Genomic DNA, 24,005 nt, shown 5'->3' with positions numbered 1-24,005 from the left:
TGCCAAGATTTAACCGTCCATTCACAGACCAATTGTGTACTTTACTACAGAATTTTATGAACATTATCATACATGTGGTGTTTTATCATATATGGATTTCCCTCTATCATTTTTACTGTATATGGTTGTATCATCAATGCAAATCATTCTAATTCATAATTGTTTATTATGGAATTTGTAATAAATCATTATTTGTACTTAAGCTGCATCTATTTAGTGATCTACCTAATTTAAAGTCCAAAGATAATTGCCCTGTTTATATATATAGGGATGGAGGTAGATATCACTGTGTATGCCTCAGATCATTCACTTTTGTCCGAATCTGGTTGTGAGATAGACTGAACATTTTTCAAATTGTAGAGTGTGCTGTAGTAAGTGCTAAATGCATTAGGAATTTTTCATGTTGGTTGTATATCTTTTAACTTGTGAGTGAGCATAGTGAATAAGGCATTTTTGTTTAATAATTTTCTCTTTGGCATGGGCTTCTAGTAGTTTACTAGCATTGTTGCTGTGTTGATAAAAGTTAGCTTTTAGAGCTCTAAGGTGTTGATCCTGATAGGCCAGTAGTAAGGTACAGAGATTGTTTCTGGCTTGTGCCAGCTGAGAGGTAGTAGTTGGGGAGGGTGTTTTTATTTTATTAGAGAGCTCTAATTGTTCTATCTCAGTGAGAAGTGTATCCAACTGATGTGTCCTCTGCTTTTTAGTTATAGCACTTATTTTAATAAGGTGTCCTCATATATAAGCTTTGAGAGTGTTCCAGCAGCAACGTAGAGTTTGGTAATGGTAAATATTCTGATAGAGTCTTAGATAAATCGGTTACATTTTTTGGTAAAGAGAGCAAATATGTATCATTGCATCATGTGATAAGTACCCCATTTCAGGCCCCCTCTATAATAAGATAAATTGAAGCATGGTCTGACCAGGATATAGCACATATATCTGTATGTATATATGTACTGTATATTACATGCTGTAACAAAAATCTACAGTATTAGTTATTTCATTAAATCAATTCTAGAATACATAAGGTGTGAATACAAAAATAAGTGAAGTCCTTCTCTATGGAGTGTTGGCATCTCCATACATCGTATAAGTTGGAAGAGGAGAGAACGTTGTGTAATGAGATCTTATAGGGTTTTTTAAAGTCTGAAGTAGATATGCCCAGAGATTTGTTTGGTACTGTGTTAAAGTCTCTGCACACAAGTACATATCCCTGGCATACTTCGTTTACCTTTTTTTCCATAGTTTTTTTTTTAAAAGGTATGAAAATATTAATCAGAATATATTTAGTATAATTGATTTCACACATTAGAATAAGGTACCTGCCAGAATCATCTGTGAATGTTGATGTGTAAGTAAATGCCACAGAATAATTCACAGCAATTGGCAGAACAAGAAGAATATTTGGAAGAAGTGTTGGACATAAAGATATGGGGAAAATAACTGTTGAAGAACTTGGGTTTTTTTTAGTTGTGAAAGTGTGTCTCCTGAAGACATACTGTAGTATATTGCACTATAGGGCCCAAGCTTCTCTCTATAACATGTATCTTTTAGCAGGGCTGTTAAACCCTTTCACATTCATTAAGGATATTTTAAAATGCATAGATGGGAGTAAAGTAAAGCTGGTGACATTTTGGTCCCATGATTGCAGGAGGTCTAAATATGCTGATACACAGATGTATAAGATTATCTTGATATGGCTTCATTTGGCCTGTTGTGATATCTGACAAACAAAAGAGATGTCCCTGTAGCTGTCTTTGTAAGAGACTTTGCTTGCTCATTGGTGGAGGGAGGTCAGCAGAATCGAGCAGAGTACCTATAAAAATGGCATTGTTACTATACAAAAGAAAAATACAAAAATTAATGAAGAATAAACTTATCTGGCTGAGCTATAGAAAAAAAATAAAAAACTGCAGTGTAACACAGAGCATTGGGCAGTGTATTACCACAGATTTTTCAGTGGCATTGTATTACATGCATTTTATAACAACATAGTGGGGACCCATTGGGCAAATGTGAATGCTAAAGATCTCAAAGTATGTCAGCTCTATTAACCAGCATCAACTTCATGCCACTCTGAATCAGCCCTTTTAGGAGAAGAGGATTTGGTGCGAGTGATGTTATCCAAGTCCAGAATGTTCCAATCTTTATGGAGGCTAAAACCAATCTTCAGTGTCATAGCTGAGTATGTTTTCCCTTCTTATGTGATGATCAGTTTAACTAGGTACCCCCATTGATAGGGGATGTGGTGTCTGACCAGGAGTTTAGCGATGAATGACAGGTTACAGTGTTGTCGTAGCATATATTGTGAGTTCTGCAAGCAATGTTAGACCTGCTAGGCATGGATGATTTTTGTCATCATGTCCTTTTAGTGCTAACAGTAGTTCTTAGTATGGTATAAATGGATGCATGTTAGCGTTTCCCTGGGGAGCCTATCAGGCAAGTGCGGTGGTTTTGGCAATGCGGTCTATAGTGAACTCCTTAACTGAAAAGTCAGGTAGGGATTCTGCTAACTGTTTAAAGAAGTATGATCATGGTTCCCAAGCTTTAATTGTTTCAGGAATGCCTCTTATTTTAATATTGTTGGATCTGGAGCGGTCCTCCAGGTCTGCCCACCTAGCTTTAAGCCATATAATCTTATCCTGCCTATCATTGTGCATATCCACAAAATCATTAAATGTGTTAGCAAACTCCCTTATTTTGTTTTATACATGGCTAACTCTGTCACCAGTTTCTTGTATTTTGGATTTAAATTGTCACATACATGACATGATATCTGAGTGAATGGAACTCCTCAAGGAGAATAACATGTCTTTCAATTTGTGTTTCAATGTAGTATCTAAGACTGGCAAGTTAGATTTAGAGTAAGCCAGTATGGAGTCAGGGAATTCTCTAGTGTAAGCCATGAAGAGACCAGGGACACTTACTTCTGTATCAGGGACACTTACTTCTGTGTCTGCAGCATGTGTCTGTGGACTTGGCTGGGATGTTGGTGAGAGAAGAAGTCTGTGGAGGAGAGTTGTCTAGGAGGTGAGGGGAGTGTTGTGTGCCAGAGCTCACTGGCCGGGAGTTTTCTTTCATATATAAGTGGTTTCAGGGAGATGCAGAAGAGCTGCCACCACAGCCATCTTGGGCATGCTGTTGGAGCAGCGGCCGGAAGAAATCTGCTTGCTTGCCTATCTGTCTGCATTCCCTCCTCTTTTTATGTGTGCCCATTGGCTTCCAGGAGCCATGTAGGGGATGTATCCAAGTGTTGGAAGATGGATGCCACTGTAATTCACAGTGTTTTTTACACTTGGGTGGACATTGGTTTATAACTGATGAATAATGAGTACTGTAATTTATGTTGATTGGATATTACTATGTGTTTGATGTAGTAGATAGATTATTACACACTCTGAGATTATATCTGCCAATAACTCAAATCATAACATTATAAAATTAAATTATTTTATTTGTATATATTGTTTAAAATTGTATAAAAACAGTGTACACATGTTAAAAAACATGGAGATGATTCATGTTTGATATCCATCAGGTGAATTCATTACAGTTGCTTGTCACATTGTAGCAATCCTGACATGTTTCACCATTTATTAGGTTTCCTCAGGGGATATATACTGCAACTCCTAGATGGATGAATCAAAAGAGGGAAATAAGTATATATACATGAAAATTGTCCCGTTTAATGTATAGCAAAAAATATATTAATACAATAACTTAAATAGTTTCCAAACAAATTTAGTTGTACAAAAATACCATAATCCACATAAATGCACATATACAATCATCAAATTATACATAAATACATAGAGATTGTTCAAGGGCATCTTACCAGGTTTGAATCTTATTGTCTGTATATTGGATTCACAAGGGTTGTTCAATTACAAATACTGTATGCATCCAGCTTGTATATCAAAAAAGGGAAAGGGAATTGTGTCCCACCCTAAAGGCCAAGGTGATAGCTGTTGTGCAGTTAACCGCAGGAGGGGCAATCGAGCAGTCAGAAAAAAAAAGAGAAATGGAGATAGATTTAAATAGAATAGAAATCCCGAGTGAGTATACTCTCAGACCCTCTATGAGATATGTCTGACCTGATTTTGTAATGCTGTTTTTGGTTCTTTAGAGTTTTGTGTTGTTTTGGGTGTCTGGTGGTGGCATGTGATATGCTGTCGTTATTTGCAGGTGAGTGGTCTGTTATGTGGCTGCTAGATGGCCCTAGTTTCATACACGGACCTTTAACACTTCCCTTGGCAGCAGGAATGGTGCGTGGATAATGAAAAGTCCAAAGTCGGACTGTGCTTGAGTCCAATCTTTTGGGCTGTTGATGTGGTGGAGATGGGTGGTGTCCACCTCACGTCCATGCTGCAATGTCATTTTATCCGGCGCAACAAGAGGGGTATATAAAACAGTGGGCGCCCTACACTTGGCATTGTTGGCGGGAAAGCGCAGCATGCAGATCTTTGGTCATTGAATGTTTGTTGCTGTGATGGTAAGATGAATGTTTTTTAAAATGTTTACACTGTCTTTATACACTTTTAAACATTATATACAAATAAAATAATTGAATTTTAATATGTTATGATTTGAGTTATTGGCACCTAAAAATTCCCAGCTCTTATATAAGAGCAATCTTTGAGATTACAGAGTTCTCGCCTAGACGAGAAAAAAAGGGGAGGGTTTGGCAAAGCCAATTTTGACTGGGACTTTAACGGTACCAATAAAAGTATAGGCAAAAGAAATGTAAAATGTTTAAACTTTATTCATACAAGTAAAAACTCAATTAGCTGAAAGCTTAATGAGTATTGTGGCATATGAAAACCCAAAAGAAAAAAAAAAAAAAATGTTTTATATCAAACGAAAAAACACATACATAGACACAGATAATAGAATGGGTCAGATAAATAGGTATGAGCATATATATATGACCAAATCACAGCAGTATATATAGATAGCTGCTCAAAGTGAATATTCAGATATTGATCCACTGTGGCAGCACTCAGCGCCCAACATGTTTCGCCGGAGGCTTCTTCAGGGAAGTATAATGAAATACAACAATGGTCGTGATGCTCTGTCAGAACCTATTAGATGAGAATCTTCATAAGGGATACATTCTAATTATCCTCATAAAATTGAAGGAAGAGGTCGTGGGGAGATAACTACAGACCAGATTAGAGTCAGGCAGCCATTCTGAAGACGAATCTGCACTCCGATATCTGAGAGAATGATATGGCCGATAATATGTAGAGGCCAAGATTGGTAATCAATCACTGACTATTGGCCTGGTGTGGCTTCTATGGATGGAAGAGGAACATGCGGTATACGCTGCGCATCTTGGATCCCCATGAACTAGAGTTCGTGGGGATCGCGCTTTTACACCTCCAAACGTTGCAGCAAAAATGGACCCTGGTGGGAATCTATGCACCCAATTCTCCCCCTAAATCCTTTTTCCACTCCCTCACACCGCTGCTAGCTCCCTACCTCCATCTCCCTTTGTTGGTGGTGGGAGATTTCAACCAATGCATGGCCCCCTCAGAGGATAGAGCAGGGACCCTCACTTCATCTCAGCCACTCGCTGCACCCCCCTCAACTTGTCTAGCTTCCTTTGCCTCTAGCTTTCTCCTCACTGACAATTGGAGACTGTCTCACCCAGTGGCGTAGCGTGGGGGGTGCAAGGGGGGCGGCCGCACCGGGTGCAACATCTGGGGGGGGCGCATCCGCAGTGTCACTCTGTCTGTCTGACTCTGACATACACAGTTCACACACTGTCTACGGCTGCCTCCATCTTTAGGCTGGGAGATGTTCAGCGCGGCCGCCCTATGGCTAAAAATGGTGGGTCGAGGCGGGGCTGGACTGTGCCTCACCTGTCCATTGGTGTAGGGTGGGATGGCGTTGCAAGCCAAGCCCCGCCTATGCTACCTCTCCTCACTGCTCAGTGGGTTTTTTTTTTTTTTGCATCACCTGATTAGAGCCAGAGGCTCTAATAGGCTTCAAAAAAAGGTGGGCCCGGCCATTGTGTGACCAGCGTGCCCCTTTCAATGATGCATTCTGCATTGAAAGGGGGCACGCTGGTCTCTCTGCATTGAAAGGGGGCACGCTGGTCATTCTGCATTGATGGGGGCACGCTGGTCTCTCTGCATTGAATGGGGGCACGCTGGTCTCTCTGCATTGAATGGGGGCACGCTGGTCTCTCTGCATTGAAAGGGGGCACGATGGACATTCAAACTTGTATTTAGATGCATTTTACATTAATTTCATCAGTATTTTCATAACAAACAATACATGTGCTTAGGGGGTAAGGGTTTCTTTAACTAATCTAGTGAAAGAGACTCGAGTGCTAAAATCCCGCGGGTTAGGGGGCGCAAATTACTTGCCTTGCCCCGGGTGCTGACAACCCACGCTACGCCACTAGTCTCACCCAATCGATAGGGAATTTACATTTTTCTCGCACCCTCACAACTCCCTGTCTCGCATAGATTATGTTTTCGCAAATGACCACATGCTCCCCTTTACTTCCCGCACCTCCATCCATGACATTGTGATATCGGACCACGCCCCTGTTTCAGTTGACGTTTCCTTCACTTCTCACACTCCTGGGAAAAAAATTTGGAGGTTCCCCTCGTACCTTTCCAAAGACAAAGACATCCGCTCTGTCCTTCATGACACCTGGGAGGACTTCCTAGCTCACAACTCTTCCCCGGATTGTTCCCCGACCCTTCTCTGGGAGACGGGTAAAGCTGTCTTGAGGGGTCGGGTTCTGTCCTATGCCTCGGCCTACAAGAAAAAAGTAAATGCTGCATATCAGACTGCTAGTCAGAGCCTTAGAGAGGCTCAGGCAGCACTTAATCGCTCCAATACCCCCCTTCACAGGGAAAATTGGAAACTGTCAAAGCTACGCTTCAAGCAGTGGGCAGAGGCGTAGGAGAGTCTGCACTCCTCCTTCCGGAATTGGCAATTCCACAGGTTTGGGAACAAGCCCGGGAAGCTTCTGGCCTCCCTTTGCAAGCCTCCCTTCACTCCCACGAACATATCGGCTCTCAGAAATGATCAGGGCTCTGTGGTCGACTCCCCCACCGAAATTGTTGAGGTCCTAGAACGATACTACAGCTCGCTCTATGGTCCAGACCCTATTGACGAGACAACGGCCTCGGAATTTATTGAGACCGCACACCTACCCTCAGTGGCAGAAGAACATCTTGCTCTCCTAAACGCTCCCATCACGGTAGATGAAATACTGTCCACCATTAAGCAACTCCCCCCCAACAAGGCCCCTGGTCCGGATGGATACACCTCCGACTTTTATAAACTTATAGCCCCTGACTTAGCACCTACCCTTTGCGATGTCTTCAATTCTATCCTCCAGGGTCATCCCTACCTCCCCACGGGCTTCCAAGCCCTCATTAAGCTTATTCCGAAGAAGGGTAAGGATCCCCTGGACCCTGGCTCATTTCGTCCAATCTCCCTTCTTAACCTGGACTCCAAATTGCTTTAAAAGATTATGGCCAATCATCTGGCCTCCTTCCTCCTCACCATCATCCATCCCGCCCAGGCAGGTTTTACCCAGGGGTGCTCAGCCACTTCGAACATTCGAAAGGTCTTGGTGGCATTGGAGGCGGCCTGCACCGACCCAGCCAAGGACTGTGCCATTATAACCCTCGATGCCGAAAAGGAATTTGATAATTTCAGCTTCCATTGGTTGGAAATGGTCCTGAGGAAATTTGGCTTTTCTGGCCCCTTTCTTCATCTGATCCAAGCCATGTACGCCACCCCTTCAGCACAGGTTATGGCGGCAGGTCTCTCCTCTCGGTCCTTTCGTCTGTTCAAAGGCACTAGGCAGGGCTGCCCCCTTTCCCCTCTCCTTTTCAATTTGGCAGTTGAACCCCTTTCCAGGATTCTTACTTCCCATCCTCAGTTGAGGGGGATATGAGTGGGAGGCGTGGAACTCCGATCGGCACTTTTTGCGGATGATGTTCTGGTCTTCACCTCGGATCCCCCTCACGACCTCCCTGTAATACAGTCCTTATTTGAGTCCTTTCGCCTCTGCTCGGGCATGCGTATAAATTTTTCGAAAAGTGAGGTACTGCCCCTTAACGCCCCCCGGGCCCCTCAGTGGGCCTCTTCTTCTCCGCTGCCGCTGGCCAAGACCCACATTACTTATCTAGGAATTAAGATCGGTCCCCACCCCTCGTCCATATACCGCTTAAATTTCACCCCTGTCATAGATAAATTGGTGGCAGATCTCCAAAATTGGAACTCTTTACCCATTTCCTTTTTTGGTCAATGTCATCTTTTCTGGATGTCTGGCTTCCCCAAACTGCTGTACCCGATGCAAACCATCCCTCTCCAATTGAAACATACGGATATTCAAAGACTTCAAAAGGCCCTCGCTTCGTTCTTATGGAAGGGGCGCCGGCCTCGCATAGCACTCACCAAGTTGTTCCTCACAAAACGGGAGGGGGGGTAGGTCTGCCCAATACTAGGATCTATAATTTGTCTTGCCTGTTGAGGGGTTGCCTGGACTGGATACGACGGGAGTCTAAATATACCAATTACGAGCTAGAAGAGAATATGGTGGCTCCTTATGATCTATCCTCTTTACTGCATTGTGCGCATAAGGATCTTCCTGCACACCTCAAATCCAACCTCTTGCTCAGGGACACTATTGCTACGTGGAGGGCAGTCAGGAAACAACTGAAGGTCCCTATGACCATCTCTAAGGTTCCTTCCTATCCGGGGTCACCCCTTGTTCCCACAGGCCCGACAACATCACATCTGCTCTTCCTGGGCTGCAAGAGGCCTAACAACGCTCTCTCAACTTTATGACGACGCCTCGGGGGCACCCTTGTCTCTTGCGGATCTTTCCAGGCTCTATGTTGTTACCTCCCACCAACACTTGTTTGTCCAGCAGTGCCTCAGTTTAACTAACGCTCTCTGCTCCTCCAAATCTTTTAGATTCAAAGCTTCTCAACTGGACTTCTGGATTCTATCGCAAAAGCACAGGATTTCACATATCTATAAACCACTTAATGCGGACAGTCTCCAAGTTGTTGCCCTGCAAATAGCCTCACCGTGGGATAAAGTCTTGAACTCTCCCCATGCTCATGTTTATGCCTTGCAAGGATATCGGTATACGTGCCGCCATGTTCACAACGAATTCTGGAGGGAGCAACAATTCAAGATCCTGCACAGAGCCTACTTCCCTCATCTTCGCACATCGCGGGACCTCCGCCACCACTATTGCACGCTGTGTCACTCTCTGCATCTCACCCTACTCCACAAATTTTGGGAATGCCCCCCGATCTCAACTTTCTGGGATAAATTACTTATTTTCGCCTCCCGCCTAGTTAACTACCCACTACCCAAGGACGTATATGCTCTAGTGTTCGGTCACTTGGACACACAACTGGACTCTGTACCCTCCCGCATTAGAGCTTCCCTGCTGCAATTTAAACCTTGGCTTTCCTCATGCTACATGGTCGCCCGCAGGGCAGTACTCAAACACTGGATGGACACCACTCCTCCCACAATCTCTGAAATCAGAGCTGACATCATGGCGCTTTGGAAAGTGGAGCATATGGACCTTGCTAACCGACCCCTCCAAAACCCCTCCAGATTCAGGAAAAAGTGGATAGGTGCCTTTTCTACCTCTGGACTTCCCCCCGCCATGGGGGACCTGAGTTGATCATCGGCCCTCATCATGGTCACCGACTTGCCCGATATCATTCCATTTAAATGGTTGTGACTTCTGACTGGTTATTAACTACTACTTATTTGATATCGCTAAATGTTGTTAACTGCACATATCTGTTTTAATCCATGACTCCATATGATACACCGCTTTACCCCTTCGCCATAGTATAAGTTGACGTTTGCATTTGTGCTCCTCTTCCCCCCCTCCCCCTTCCCCAGACCCCCACCCTTATTTTCCTTCTCTCCTCTCTTCTTCCCCACCTGTTCCTCCCCCCCCCCCGTCCTCACTTACTCGTAGTTTCTGCAGGTCCCTCCGGGGATGGATTACTTGCACTATATAGTCTCCTTCAAAAACGAAGCTTGAGACCTGTCGTTCAGCATAGCTCTATTGCTATGTGCTCGTTCTATTCAATTGTTCTTTGTATTGAATGTTTTTGGTTAATGCACCGTCTGTTTGCTGTATAACTTAACAAGTCTCAATAAAATCTTGTTAAAAAAAAAAAAATGAATTTACAATGAGCATACTGTATAATAACACCTCTTATTTGCCCTGAGCATTATTTGAAATATTAACCGGGGAAAAAAGGCAGATCAGAAATAAAGGTAAATGTAACTATTAAACAAGGAGGATTGCACCAAAGTAAGCTTTACAAGATGGTGTTAATACCAAAGTGTTGTTTTTACCAGTGGGCCCACTGGCTCCAAGGTTTTTGGATGTTGTTGTAAGTTCTCCTATCGGAGGCCAACAGTGTTTCATAAGTATAGTGGTTTTGGATTATTTGTGTAGTTTCATCTATCGATGGAGGTGTGTTAGACTTCTACTTTCTAGTTATCAACAGTCTTGCTGCTAGCAATATGTGGGTTACTACTGTACGTAGGGGTAAGGGGACAGATAAATTGAGTAGAGCTAAGCCAGGTGATAGAGCTATTGGGGCCTTAGCAATGTCTGAAATAAAATCTTAGACGTTAGTCCAGATTCAGTGGAGCATTGGGCAGCTCCACAGGATTTGGACCAGAGATCCTATCAGACCGCATCCTCTCCAGCATTGCGGAGACATTTGAGGTTTGAATGTGGATATTTTTAATAGGGTTAGGTACCATCTCTGGGTGATTTTAAGATCGTAGAATGGTAACAATCCTTGACGTCTACAAGACCAGAACATCAGTCTCTCATGTGAGCTAAGATCATAGAATGGTCACAATCCTTGATGTCTACAAGACCAGAACATCCAGCAAGTCTGTGCTTTATGAGTCTGTTGTGTGCACCTCAGTCATTAATTTTTAGCATCCCTTAAAGTAAATCCCTTGTACTAATTTCTCTGATTTTGAAATAGAGGCTAAGGCCCTACAGAGTCGTCTCCAACTGAGAGGGTATAGCAAATCTTGCATCAAGAGGGTATACAATCAGGTCAAAAATAGTGACAGATCACAGTTATTACATCAAGTCAAAACAAGGACTGGTCCTTCTACCACCAGACTTATTACCACATTTATGGGTCAGCATCAGACTGTATGTTAGATAATAAGTAAATATTGGTATCTATTACAGGCTGACAATACAGTATCAAAATATATTGGCCAATGTCCTGAAATTACCTTTAGGAGATCCAAATCTCTAATCTCTTACCCCTGTCCAAAAATGGTACCGTACCTTGTGGCAGGTGTAGTTTTTGTCCTTTTCTCTCAAATTCTGTCACCATCACGCTGCCTAATGAGCGTATATATACACCACAGTTCTATGCAAATTGCCAGACTGTCGGTGTTGTATATCGCATGCAATGTAATTGTGGTGCGTTCTATGTCGGAAAAACCAAGCAGGCTTTTTTTTTTCAATGTATCTCTTATTTCCAAAACAAGGACTTGAAACACCTATCAGTCATCATGTGGGATTATATCAAAATTTTGATTTATCCCATATTCAGTTCTTCGCTTTGGAACATGCACCTATTCACGAAAGGGGAGTTGACGTTGATCGTCTCCTACTCCAACGTGAAACCAAGTGGATTTTCACTTTACAGGCAACTAAACCCTCAGGTTTAAATGAATCCATAAGTTTTAAATCTTATCTCTAACTTTCATCCATCAATATGTTCTACCTCTAGCTCCATCGTTTCAGCATTGCATAGGAATTCTAAAATCTTTCAGATTATTATATTTATTATTATATGTATGTATATGTATGTATACATATATATATATATATATATATATATATATATATATATATATATATATATATATATTATATGTGTTTACACCTTTGTTAATAGTTTGTTAAAGGGCATCTTTTGGTCACCTTATGTTTAGAGTGACCTTAATCCCTCCCCCCCCTCTTCCTTAGAAGAGACTATTTTGTTTTAAGTTCCAAATATGTTTTCCTCTGTAGGGTTCTCAATTGGGCCTTGGTGGGTGAAGCTGATCCTTTAGTTGACCGTACAGATGCCCAGGCTCTCAATGACGGGCAACATGCCGGTCTACCTTAACCGGAGTTTGCCATGGCCTTGGGCCCCACTATAGAACCCGCCCCGTTCATGTTCTCCTTTCCTGTCTATTGCTGTATATGCATATTTATTTTTCATTTTGCATTTATATATTTTTCACCCATTGTTATCTTTATTTGGTACTTTTTTTTCTTTTCATTCCTAGTGAGCATATTCTCAGACCCTTCATGTGGTCATGTGATAAGACTGATCTAATTTTTTAATGCTGTTTTTGGTTCTTTAGAGTTTTGTGCTGTTATGGGTGGCTGAAGGTGGCATGTGATAAGCTGCAGTTATTTGCAGATGAGCAGTCTGTTATGTGGCCACTAGATGGCCCTATTTTTGTACACGGATCTTTAGCACTTACCTTGGCAACAGGAATAGTGCATGGTGATGGGAAGTACGAAATCGGACTGCACTTGCGTCCCATCTTTTGGGCTAATGATGAAGTGGAGGTGGGTGATGTCCAACTCGCAATCATGCCACATCGTGGCGTCATTTCTTCAAGTGTGATGGGAGGGATATATTAAATAGCGCCCCCCCCCCCATGCTTTTCAGTGTTGGCGGGTAGCAGCGGCATGCAGATCTTTGGTCATTGAATGATGATAAGATGCCTTCTATGATGGTAAGATGCACACCAGCACTGGGCCTTGTCTTGGTGACTTTGAATTATTTTCTGGTTGAGTGCGGCATATATTTTTACATCTACGTCATTACTTGCCTTTTCAGTCTGTCGCTATAGACCTTTTTTGACCCTCTTTGGAAGCATGCCTTTGGATTGGACTTTTTTCAATGGGCGTTATTTACCTATGGTCCCTTGTTCGGTGTATATCTAAGCCACTTAAGTAGGTAAAGATGCATACTACTATGTTACTTCTATCAAGAGTTGTTCACATTGATAGTGTATACTTGAAAATTCTATTTAAATCTATCTTCATTTTTCAGATAGATTTAATGTGCAGTTCCGTTTTTGGCACCAGTTCTCAAAAAAGATATTGGGAAACTGGAGAAAGTGCAGAGAAGGGAAACAAAACTGATAAGAGGCATGGGTGAGTTCAGCCTATGAGGATAGATTAGAGGAACTAAATTTGTTCTCTCTTGATAAGAGAAGTTTAAGGGGGGAAAGGATAAACATGAACAAACACATAATGGGTTCATATAGTGAACTTGGTGTTGAGTTATTCACGTTAAGGTCACCACAGAGGACAAGGGGGCACTCTTTACATCTAGAGGAAAATATGGAAAGGTTTCTTCACAGTAAGAGCTGTGAAAATGTGGACTAGACTCCTTCTAAATGTGGTCCTGGCCAGCTCAGTAGATTGCTTTAAAAAAGGCCTGAATTCTTTCCTAAACGTACATAATATAAATGGGTACTACCATTTAAAGGAAAAGTTGATCCAGTGAATATCTGATTGCCTCTTGGGGGATCAGGAAGGCATTTTGTCCCCTGCTGGAGCAAATTGGATCATCTCTCTCTGGATTGTGTATATGGGATTGTATGATTGATTTTTTTTTTTTTCTTGGTTGAACTAGATGGACTTATGTCTTTTTTCAACCCGACTAACTATGTAAATATATACCTAAAATATTTTCAGCTAGAATGGCTGAATCATTGACCAGCTCTACCAAACATGAAGGTAGCTACCATTGTGCTGATGGCATCTATAGCAAACCGCAGAGGATGATGGGGATATTTGCTGCAACATAGATGAAATTTTATACCACCTAGCAATCATTTTATAATTTATCTTCTGATAGTAGACAAGAGAGGGAATGTGTGAAAATGTAGTCCAAGCTTCTTGGTCCAAGCTTCTGGTGAAGACTGCCCACCCAAGGCTTGTTCCCAAGCATGAGAGGGTTCCAGTATCTTTTTACGACAAATGGTCATTGGCAAGTGTGCCCTCAAGATGGCCATTTGTTGCAAAGATACCAGAACCCTCTGATGCTGTTTTGGGTGATTGTTCCTTTGACCAATTCTGGGCATACCTATAGTGTGCACACATGTTTTTCCTGGGGGCCCTCTGGAGCTCAGGGGTCTAAAGAAATTACATTTCTTTTTAAACCTTCTGGCTTTGTCTGGAGTCTTTGTGGTGATACATCCAATATATTAGCAAACCTTCCCCTAAAGAAGATTTGTAAAATGAACAAACTGAATCATGTTGGATTTCTCTGATGGGGGACATCCTGTGAAGAAAATCTAACATGGGATGTATTCATGTGGCGGATCCCTGCCAGTTGTATATGGATATTGCAATTACTGTATATGAAAAATGTACCACTCTGCCAGGATTAATTTTCATGAAGATTTATTTTTAAATGTATAAAATAAAATATAGTATGTTTTATACATTTTGCCTTATTACCATATAGATTCCTATGGGAGGTAAAGAACAGGTTGTATAAAGATGTGGACAGTGTGCTAAGATTTTTCAGTGAAAAAATAAACAATAGTCCTGGTGCTTATCCTCCGGATAGAGAATCCTTGGGCAATAAGTCAATTGACCATAGATCAATATTATAATAGCAATCGTGATGATAACAATAATGATAATGGTGATAATGGTAAAAATAATGATAATGAAAATAATGATGATGATAATGATGAAACCACCACTCTCAGTGCCGCCAATACCAGGCATGGGATGTAAATGCATACATGTGAACTAGAAAAGAGGGTGGCACACAGAGGTGATATAGATGTCAAATCACCCTAAAGTTAGTACACAGTCAGTGGGGGGGTAAATAAAAAATAGTTTATTCACATTTCCAGAAAGGATGATAAAATTGAAGTGTAACCATCAGGTCCTGAATACCATCGAGGACGTAGACAAGTTCCCGGATGAACCAACAGGGTTGGAGGATGCTGTTGTGGATACCTCTTTGGGGGTGAAGGAACCCCTGGGGTGGATGGATAAATCCCCAGTCAAGAGAGGAGCGGAGTGGAGCCAGAGGGATGATAGGTATGTCAAGACTTGACAAAGCGCAGGTGCGCGAAACATATAGTCACAGCAACAAGGAGAAGCTTGTGTTCCACGCTGGTTCCTGCTCTGGGAGTGTCTGCCCAGTGATCAAGTGACATCTATCCCGGGTGGGCTCCGGCGGTTGTGTGTAACAACCGACACACATACCAATCATCCCTCTGGCTCCGCTCCTCTTTTGATCGGGGATTTATCCATCCACCCCAGGGGTTTCTTCACCCCCAAAGAGGTATCCACAACAGCACCCTCCAGCCCAGTTGGTTCATTTGGAAACTTGTCCATGGCCTCACTGGTATTCAGGACCTGATGGATACACTTCAATTTTATCATCCTTTCTGACCCACTGACTGTGTACTAACTTTGGGGTGATTTCACATCTATATCACCTCTGTGTGCCACCCTCTTTTCTAGTTCATAAGATTAATTCATGAGATTTTTCAGTGGGGACAGGCAACTTTCATTAGTTAAAAAAAGCCCATTTTCTAATGTGTCACAACATCAAACTAATCAATGATGCCTCTATGCCATCTTCTGCTATCTCATGTCCAATGGTTTATTTATATAACTGTACTTATAAAATTTGCTGTTATGCTGTAAAAAAAAATATATATTTTATTGCATTAGGTTATTCAGTATGCACAAACCAGCAAACACAGCAATTTAAGTGACATTACCAATGCATGCCCTACTATTTTGCTTACTATCAGAAACACATACAAAAGTAACTGTTTCAGAAAAAGGACTCAATGAATTGCCCTGTGAAAAAATTGTTTATTAATTAAGGTGTATTCAAGCCAAGCTATGCTGTGTATCAGTATAATCATAAAAATAAAGTTCTAGACCAAACTAAATATCAAAAGATTTTTTTCTGTTCCATTTTTCTTATTCCATCCTGGTCAATTCAAAAGCCAAGTAATTATAATGCTTGCTTGGCAGTAAACTGGTTACAGAAATGATTTGATATATATATAGATATATTTTAATATGGCAGATTTAATATCACACTCCTTTAATAAAGTTTTATATTCTCATATGACAATCAATATAAAATGTCTAGGTTAGATAGTCCGTTTTAATATTTTATCAATTTAATATTTTCTTGCAACCCTTTGAGTTGATTTAATTCAAAATAAAATTGTCTGTGGAAAAATAATATTTGATTTTCATCCCAACTTTAAAAGTTTGTCCCATTTTTTATTTTTTTTTTTATTTTAGTGTTGACTTATTTATGGTGCTCTATGTTGTGGAAAAGGTCAGAAAGTATTTCAGCTTCACATTATTAAACTATATACATCACACATACACACTGTATGTTATCTTATAATATAATTTTAATAGGCAATTGATATTAGCCCTAATTTTAAAATGTATGATGACGAGACACTAGACAGTGAAACCAATTAATACTTTAGGTTTAGAATTATTACGCGAACACAATTAGTAATGGTGAAATAATCATAGTTCATCCTATCAATGCTTCTTCTGTAATATGGCTTGACAATATGATAGGATCCTATTGTATATAGGGATGAATAAACTGTTTGTGAACCTAAAACATAGCACCAAATCTCAATGAAATGTATGAGGTTTATGACTCCACTGAGTCTCTGAACTTCATTAAAGTCTATTTAAGCCAAATCCTAGTATTTTTGGCTGGCCTTTTTAAGGCTAATTTGCATTTTCTTTTTTAAAGTACACTGGCAGTTGAACACGGACTTGTAACAATACAAATTTTATTTAACCATTCACCTACTATTGTATGTTTTTCCATGACAGATCTGTAACCCTTTATTTGACCAGCACCATTTACAACCAGCGCTGGATAAATAGCCAATCTTCCCAGTTATCTGTGTGTTCGGAGCTGTCATTAGATTGCTGGGAACCCAGAGACACTGAAAAATTGTGGCAAACATGACATCACCTTGGGGTGTATACTTTCCAAAAAAGAGAAATGTGGTGGGGGTTTGCACAATTTTGACATTTTTATTTCAATAGAAAAGAAAGGACATTTTTTTTTTTTCATAAATGTTAGTTGTTTATTTCTCTTTATAGTAAAAATAATAATTAAAAAAAAAAAACAGGTATTAAATACCATCAAAGGAAAGCTCTTTTGGAGGAAGCACCTTTTAATGTGGGTTAAAGGGCAACATTAAAAGGCACAAATCCTCTAAAGAGCGTGTTTTGGGGATGCCTTAAAAGGTAACTCCATTTTCGTGGGGAAAAAATAGCAAATAAAGAAAAAAACAATATAGTGTATAAGTACACAAATCATATTGTAATTGAATGTTATTAAAAATTACCTTACCTTTTCAATCTGCAGCTGTTGTAATTTTCTGGAAATGCAATGTAATATGGCTACCTGGAGCTGTTCTATACACAGAATTTGTACTGACCACACTCCAGAAACATAATTTCCTGATTGTGTGATTGGCTGTCCAATTTTCCCAGAAGTCTGCCTAAGATACAAGTCAGATTTCTGGCATCCCCTGCAACAAAAATGTAATTTCTTCCTATAGGAACTTGTCTAAAGGGATACAGGTCCAGCAGATTCCCTCATTAGCGCTTTGCAGCTGCCACAGCTGATAGATAATTATGAAACCACTCCCATTTGTACCACTCAGCACAAGGGAACAAACAATTATTTCTTCAGAATAACAAAAGTTAGGAATCTGCAAAAAAGTTTGTTAAAATCTTTGTAATGTACATAGACCATCCAAAGGGGATTGTTTTTTCTCAACAAAAGTAAAGTTATGCTTAGTGCCGGTTCACATTATTGCGGCTGCGGCGATCGCATCTAATTCGGAGCGCACTGCTCCCTCATTACATGCGATCAGATGTGCAGTGCGAATTCAGCCATACACTTTGTATGGCTGAATTCGCACTTTATCCGCACCAAACTCGCACATGATCCTTTTTTTCAGCCGCATTAGGATCGGATTGCACAGTGGTTCACACTTGTGCGATCCGATCCTGTGTGAACTGTCAGATCGCACTGCGATATGCGATCAAACTGGGGGTGTCGTTAACATTTAATTGACATCCCCTGCTTATCGCATATGGCAGTGTGAACTGCCAGATGTGCGGATGCGATGCGGGAACAGGCTGTGAATTCGCAGCCTTCCCGCATCGCACAAGTGTGAACCGAGCCTTAAAGCTACATAGGAAGTTAGAGAACATTACAATGTAGTCCTTTAAAAGTAACTGATTCTGTTTACAAACAGCAGCCAGGAACAAAAAAAAACAGACCTTTTAACAGTGGGAGTGTTTGTTTTTTGTAAATTCTTTATTTAAAGGTATGCCAAAGATAAATCAACTGTAATATAACATAGCATCATAATTTGCATATCTGTTAAATATGGTACTTATCTGGAGATAAATCAACACGTGCCGACCAATATCGATCCACTTAGATTCCCACCATCAGATCCCGAGACATGTTATACATTGCGAAACATCAGGTAAATATAACAACAGACCTTGCTATGCAGTGGACAAAAGCAGTAACTCATGAATCTCCATGCAGAATCACAGCCTCCACCGGCATCAATCTCCTGGATGATATACAGAGGCAATGAGCCCTTATTCTCATGAGCAGTCACGTGTATATGTGAGATATTTCTACCCATAAAGGCAAGCATACCAAAAGGCATTTTCAAGTGTTTTCAAATCAGAAAGGGGACACAAGGAGTGTCGCAGAAATGAGAAAAAGAGACAGTGAGAAGAAGGAAGGAAAGAAGTGGTGCAGGGGGAAGAAAGAGAAAAAAATAGAAAGGAGGGGGGTGCGAGCTGCAGGCATGGCAAGACAGAGGGGAGTCGATCTGCCAGGCTACCATCATCCCTGAAGGTCTCGGGACCGCCCTCTAGCTCCTCTAAGTGGCAGCCAATTTACAACATAATCTTTTTGTATACCTTAGAGTAAACAAACTCTTGCCAATAATACCACCATTCAAAACACCGATCCCTCGTGCCTTTTTCTGTGGCCATGAGATCCTCCATTTCATTTATGGTAGCTATTTTTTAACCACATGGCCATCGAGGGAGGCTGTGTCTGCTTTCAGAACAGAGGGACACAGCTCTTCGCTGTCATAATTAGTAGGGGGCAAGATGGATTTCCTATAGGATGAACCTGAAAACCGGTGGTGGTGCAAAAGGAAAAGAGCTGGGTCCAAAGTGAGAGTATGATCTGTGAATCATTGGTTAATCTTTATGAACTCGGCCCAATAGGGCCTCTGAAGCCTGCAGGACCAGAAGATGTGAGGAAGAGAGCCTGGTTCCTCTCCACACCTCCAACACATGTCAGAGAAATTTGGGGACATCTTATGTATTTTCCTCGGGGTGTGATACCATCTTGTCAAGATCTTATATCCTGATTCTTGGTATTTGGAGCATATGGATGTTTTGTAGGAAAAGGACAAGACACACAAAGTGCCAGGATTGACATATCCCTGTTGTTTTTAAGTCTTGGAAGCAGGATCCATCATCCCAGGTTCAAAGGCTGGATTGCCTATCACCGTAAAGGCAGAGTGTTTGTTATTTACTTTTCTATTTTGCTTCTGGAACCAGTAATAAGCGGTACTATGTACCTACATTCTTTCTGAGCAACAGGATATAGAGATGAGGCCCTTGTCCCTTTAGCAAAAGGTGGAAAGGAAAGGTGCATTGCAAGGTAGGAAAGGCTTTGCCATGCCTCCCCTTGCAAAGTACAATCCCAATGTTGAAGGCAAGTAGCTTAGTGTGATTAAGAATGGGTGGGAGTGTATTCTCACTGTCCTTCCTTTTCTGAAAACCCAGGCTGCATACCTAGATAATACCTAGATAATGGTCTGGTTTGAAATTTTGGGGAAACCACATGTCATTTTTTCCTGATTTTTTAATGTCTACTGTCTAAATAAAAAAAACAATAACTACATTTTGCAGAGTTATCCAGGCATGCAGCCTGGGTGGCCTGAAAAATGGGGACAGTGAGTGTACGCCCTCTCCTTTGCAATGTATCTTGTCCCATGTTGAGGGTATAAGTGTCTTATTGCCACATCTTGTGGTGTTTTTTGCAGAGGATATTTAATTCTGGAAGCCTAATTATAATAGGGATCCACAGAAAACCAGTGCCTCTTAGGAAAATAAGTATGGTGCCCCCATAGGAGAATGAATACAGGATACATAGTACCCCTTGTTACTCATTCACCTCAAAAATGTAAAAAAATGTAAAAACAGCCAATTGAAAAACAGTATCATGGCTCTTCCACAACAACTGGAGATCTCATCTATACATGCGGTGGGATCGACAAGCATTCCATCGAAAAATTTGAGAAGGAAGCTGCTAAGATGGGAAAGGGCTCTTTCAAATATGCTTGGGTCTTGGAAAAATTGAAGGCTGAGCGTGAATGTGGTATTACTATCGACATTTCCCTGTGGAAATTTGAGACCAGCAAGTACTATGTCACCAATTTTGCTGTCCCTGGCCACAGAGACTTCATCAAGAACATGATCACTGGTACTTCTCAGGCTGACTGTGCCGTGCTTATTGTTGCTACCGCTGTTGGTGAATTTGAGGATGGTATCTCAAAGAATGGACAAACTCGTGAACATGCTCTTCTGGCCTACGTTGGTGTAAACAAAATGTATTCTACTGTAAAGGAAGTAAGCACTTGCATCAAGAAAATTGGTTACAACCCAGATACAGTTGCCTTTGTGCCCATCTCTGGTTGGAACCAAGTGCCAACATGCCATGGTTCAAGGGATGGAGCATCACCCGCAAAGAGGTAAAAGGCAGTGGAACCACTCTGCCGGAACCTCTTGACTGTATTCTGCCACCTAGCTGCCCCACTGACAAGGCTCTTCATCTGCCTCTGCAGGATGTGTACAAGATTGGGGGTATGGTCGTGTTGACCATTGTTGGTCGTGCTGAAACTGGTATCCTGAAGCCAGGTATGGTGATTACCTTTGCTCCAGTTAATGTGACAACTGAATTCAAGCCTGTGAAAATCCACCATGACTCCAACAGCATATCCTGAGATTTATCTGGGGCAGGAAAGGCCATAGATTGAACAAAAGCACACTCCTCAGGTCTCGCAGGCAAGGTGGACCCAGGGTCCCAGATTTATGGCAATACTACCAAGCGGCCCAATTAGCGCAGTTATCTATCATATATGCTAAGGGAGTTAAGCCAGACTGGGTTTATATGGAGAGACAGGCTATCCCTTTACATACTATCGATTTTCTGCTTTGGCAGCCGCCTTCCTCGCGTCCTCCGATACTGGCTCCTTCTCTCTCGCATTCATTTACACTCTGTGACTCCATACATAAGACAAATACTATTACCTCACCCTGGGGTCCCCTCAAACATATTTTCAATAATCCTGACTTTCCCCCGGGGAATGATATCAAGGCGTTCAAATGGTGGACGGACAAGGGTCTCTACAGAATCGGTCATTTCTTTGACGCAAAGGGTCCTTTTTCATACTCACATTGCCGGAATGTGCTGAAAATGCCACCTGCAGAAGGATTTCGTTTCTCTCAGATCTCACATTTCCTGGCTAGGGTCAGATGTGGGTCCAGGGATCCCCTATCGGTCACTCCTTATGAAAGTTGGTGCTCCAGGATACAGGATGTCAAGGGGGGTATTTCACTCATATATGCATCCCTGATAGACACAGATAGCAAGACTTCATATATGTTGAAATGGGAGCAGGACTTAAATTTTGTCTGGGACCCAGCGGTATGGCACACTTGTACTATGAGAGCCACACGCGGGATCCACATTGTGGGTTTCATGGAAGCCAATATAAAAGTCCTTATGCGATGGTATATGGTCCCTGCTCGCCTGGCAGAGATGTTTGCCAACTCCCCCCCGGTGTGTTTCAGGGGATGCGGCCTTTTGGGTACCCACATTCATGTTTTCTGGGAATGCCCTAGACTACGTAACTTCTGGAATAAAATTTTTTGCACAGTGCTTCGAGTCACGGGGTTCCAAATAGCGCATTCCCCAACCTATGCCCTCCTTTGCCAGCGTATTCCTCAAGTCCCTAAGAATACACAGGCCCTGATTTCCTTTATTTTTCTAGGGGCTAAACTTACAATAGCTAAACAATGGAAACAACCCACAGTTTCTTTCCTTTCCGCGAAACGCAAAATCTCCTGGATCATGACCCAGGAGAAGATGTTTAGCATTCTGGAAGATTCCAAAGCAAAGTTTGAAGCTATATGGGAACCCTGGGCGACCTACGTCCATATTACGCTCTGAACTGGGTCTTCTGGGACGAACTATCTGGCAGTGGATACTTCTTTCCTTGGTAGGCTCGGACCATGGGATCATCTTCCCTATTGACCCCTCCCCTTCCTTCCTTCCTCCGCTTTCTTACTCTCCCACCCTCCCCTACTCTTTGCTTTCCTTCCTTCTCTTCTGGTTCTCTCTTCTATGACTTTCTTTTTCCTTGTCTCTGTCAACACAGTTTGTAAGGTCTGGTTATCGACTACTCAACTCTACTTTTTTTGGTAGTTATGGTCCGCCAATGGTTCCATTGCGGATTGAACACGTTTTTCGTTACCTCCCTCCCTACAGGAACTCTAGGGGATGATGTCCTTTCTGCTTTTTCTAAGTCTCCTCCTGCCACTTCTCCGTGGGGCACAGCGTGTTCCCTTTAGGGGTGCCCCTGGTGAACTGGCCCTTACCCCTGTTTGGATATCACCCCTACTACCACCTTTTGCCTCTATGAGTATTATTGCTACCAACGCATTCCTCTGTTGAGCCTTTCCGCAGCCTTATTTGGTAGATATTTGGGGCTACCGTAACTTTGTTTTCCTCGTTATAATGAGAGTTGATCCATTTGTAACCTTGCAGTTTGATGATTGTGTGCGTGTAAGTTATTTATTGTTATCTTTATTGCAAACTCAATAAAAACTATTGAAACGAAAATCCACCATGAAGCATTGAGGCTGGCTTTGCCAGTGACAAGTGAGGCTTTGCCCGGTGACAACGTTGGTTTAAACGTAAAGAATGTTTCCTTAAAGGATATCTGTCGTGGTAACATTGCTGGCGATAGCAAGAATTACCCACCATTGGAAGCTGGTCAATTTACTGCACAGGTCATTATCCTGGACCACCCAGGACAGATCAGTGCTGACTATGTGCCTGTGCTGGATTTTCATACTGCTCTCATTGCCTGCAAGTTTGCTGAGCTGAAGGAGAAGATCGACTTATCGTTCTGATAAGAAACTAGAAAAAAAAAAATCCCTGAAATCTGGTGATGCTGCCATCATTGACATGATCGCTGTGCATGACACGAGGCAGACCTTTGCTGTTGGTATCATCAAGGCTGTCAAAAATAAGGCAACAGGTGTTGGCAAGGTCACAAAGCCTGCTCAGAGGGCCCAGAAAACCAAATGATTATTTCAACAAGTCAGCACCACCTCAGTCTTAACCAGCGGTGGAAGATCGGTCTCAGAACTGTTTGTCTCAATTGGCCAATTATGTTTAATCGTAAAGGACTGGCTAATGATTACCATGCATCGTAAAAGCTTCAGACAGAAAGTAATCTTTTGTGGACCATTTGTATGTGGCAGTTTTACGTTTTTAGTGTTTTTAAATCAGTAATTTTTAAATGGGAACAACTTGACCAAAAAAACATGTCACCACATTTTTGGAGACCATTAAACAAAGTCAATGAGACATGTATTGTGGCTTGTACTTGTAAATAAAATCTAATTCTCTAAAAAAAAATGAGTATAGGGCACATAGTATCCCTTGTAACTCATTCCCCAAAAAAAGTTAAAGGAAAACGAAAGGACACACTGGGGTTGATTTACTAATATTGTAATTTGTCACAGCTTAATTAAACAAGCTGGAGTTAGATGCTGGTTG

At 41.7% G+C, this 24,005-nt stretch overlaps 1 pseudogene across 1 annotated transcript; it reads left to right on the top strand.

The window, feature by feature from the left end:
• Window positions 1-14,945: 14,945 nt before the first annotated feature.
• On the top strand, window positions 14,946-23,775 carry LOC309556492 (elongation factor 1-alpha, somatic form-like; annotated as a pseudogene). Its single transcript has 4 exons — window positions 14,946-15,130; window positions 16,364-16,400; window positions 20,360-21,142; window positions 23,094-23,775. The product of its transcript is annotated as an elongation factor 1-alpha, somatic form-like (transcript).
• The last annotated feature ends 230 nt before the right edge of the window (window positions 23,776-24,005 follow it).

The sequence above is a fragment of the Pelophylax lessonae genome (assembly GCF_965119305.1).
Source record: "Pelophylax lessonae genome assembly, chromosome: 5".
Taxonomy (NCBI): Eukaryota; Metazoa; Chordata; class Amphibia; order Anura; family Ranidae; genus Pelophylax; species Pelophylax lessonae.
This window is presented reverse-complemented; position numbering and strand designations above follow the sequence as displayed.